A 2,500-nucleotide genomic window follows, 5' to 3' on the forward strand; every position below is an offset into this window, starting at 1 on the left:
TGACCATGTTCTGTTATAATATCCACCCAGCACAGCCAGAAGAGGACTGGCCACCCCTCATAGCCTGGTTCCTCTCTAGGTTTCTTCCTAGGTTTTTGGCCTTTCTCAGGAGTTTTTCCTAGGGAGTTTTTCCCAGCCACCGTGCTTCTTTCACATGCATTGCTTGCTGTTTGGGGTTTTAGGCTGGGTTTCTGTACAGCACTTTGAGATTTCAGCTGATGTACGAAGGGCTATATAAATACATTTGATTTGATTTTGATTTGATTTAGAAGGGTTAGGTTGGGGTACCGACCTAGAAGGGTTAGGGAGGGGTACCGACCTGGAAGGGTCGGGGAGGGGTACCGACCCAGAAGGGTTAGGGAGGGGTACCGACCTAGAAGGGTTAGGGAGGGGTACCGACCCAGAAGGGTTAGGGAGGGGTACCGACCCAGAAGGGTTAGGGTTAGGGAGGGGTACTGACCTAGAAGGGTTAGGGAGGGGTACCGACCTAGAAGGGTTAGGGAGGGGTACCGACCTAGAAGGGTTAGGGAGGGGTACCGACCTAGAAGGGTTAGGGAGGGGTACCGACCCAGAAGGGTTAGGGAGGGGTACCGACCCAGAAGGGTTAGGGAGGGGTACCGACCCAGAAGGGTTAGAGAGGGGTACCGACCCAGAAGGGTTAGGGAGGGGTACCGACCCAGAAGGGTTAGGGAGGGGTACCGACCCAGAAGGGTCAGGGAGGGGTACCGACCTAGAAGGGTCAGGGAGGGGTACCGACCTAGAAGGGTTAGGGAGGGGTACCGACCTAGAAGGGTCAGGGAGGGGTACCGACCTAGAAGGGTCAGGGAGGGGTACCGACCTAGAAGGGTTAGGGTTAGGGAGGGGTACTGACCCAGAAGGGTTAGGGAGGGGTACCGACCTAGAAGGGTTAGGGAGGGGTACCGACCCAGAAGGGTTAGGGAGGGGTACCGACCCAGAAGGGTTAGGGTTAGGGAGGGGTACTGACCCAGAAGGGTTAGGGAGGGGTACCGACCTAGAAGGGTTAGGGAGGGGTACCGACCCAGAAGGGTTAGGGAGGGGTACCGACCCAGAAGGGTTAGGGTTAGGGAGGGGTACTGACCTAGAAGGGTTAGGGAGGGGTACTGACCTAGAAGGGTTAGGGAGGGGTACCGACCTAGAAGGGTTAGGGAGGGGTACCGACCCAGAAGGGTTAGGGAGGGGTACCGACCCAGAAGGGTTAGGGAGGGGTACCGACCCAGAAGGGTTAGAGAGGGGTACCGACCCAGAAGGGTTAGGGAGGGGTACCGACCCAGAAGGGTTAGGGAGGGGTACCGACCCAGAAGGGTTAGGGAGGGGTACCGACCTAGAAGGGTCAGGGAGGGGTACCGACCTAGAAGGGTTAGGGAGGGGTACCGACCTAGAAGGGTTAGGGAGGGGTACCGACCTAGAAGGGTCAGGGAGGGGTACCGACCTAGAAGGGTCAGGGAGGGGTACCGACCTAGAAGGGTTAGGGAGCGGTACCGACCTGGAAGGGTTAGGGAGGGGTACCGACCTAGAAGGGTTAGGGAGGGGTACCGACCTAGAAGGGTTAGGGAGGGGTACCGACCCAGAAGGGTTAGGGAGGGGTACCGACCCAGAAGGGTTAGGGAGGGGTACCGACCCAGAAGGGTTAGGGTTAGGGAGGGGTACTGACCTAGAAGGGTTAGGGAGGGGTACCGACCTAGAAGGGTTAGGGAGGGGTACCGACCCAGAAGGGTTAGGGAGGGGTACCGACCCAGAAGGGTTAGGGAGGGGTACCGACCTAGAAGGGTTAGGGTTAGGGAGGGGTACTGACCTAGAAGGGTTAGGGAGGGGTACCGACCTAGAAGGGTTAGGGAGGGGTACCGACCCAGAAGGGTTAGGGAGGGGTACCGACCCAGAAGGGTTAGGGTTAGGGAGGGGTACTGACCTAGAAGGGTTAGGGAGGGGTACCGACCTAGAAGGGTTAGGGAGGGGTACCGACCTAGAAGGGTTAGGGAGGGGTACCGACCCAGAAGGGTTAGGGAGGGGTACCGACCCAGAAGGGTTAGGGAGGGGTACCGACCCAGAAGGGTTAGGGTTAGGGAGGGGTACTGACCTAGAAGGGTTAGGGAGGGGAACCGACCTAGAAGGGTTAGGGAGGGGTACCGACCTAGAAGGGTTAGGGAGGGGTACCGACCCAGAAGGGTTAGGGAGGGGTACCGACCCAGAAGGGTTAGGGAGGGGTACCGACCTAGAAGGGTTAGGGTTAGGGAGGGGTACTGACCTAGAAGGGTTAGGGAGGGGTACCGACCTAGAAGGGTTAGGGAGGGGTACCGACCCAGAAGGGTTAGGGAGGGGTACCGACCCAGAAGGGTCAGGGAGGGGTACCGACCCAGAAGGGTTAGGGAGGGGTACCGACCCAGAAGGGTTAGGGAGGGGTACCGACCCAGAAGAGTTAGGGAGGGGCACCGACCCAGAAGGGTTAGGGAGGGGTACCGACCTAGAAGGGTCAGGGAGGGGT

This window comes from Salmo trutta, unplaced genomic scaffold, assembly GCF_901001165.1.
Source record: "Salmo trutta unplaced genomic scaffold, fSalTru1.1, whole genome shotgun sequence".
NCBI classification, from domain to species: Eukaryota; Metazoa; Chordata; class Actinopteri; order Salmoniformes; family Salmonidae; genus Salmo; species Salmo trutta.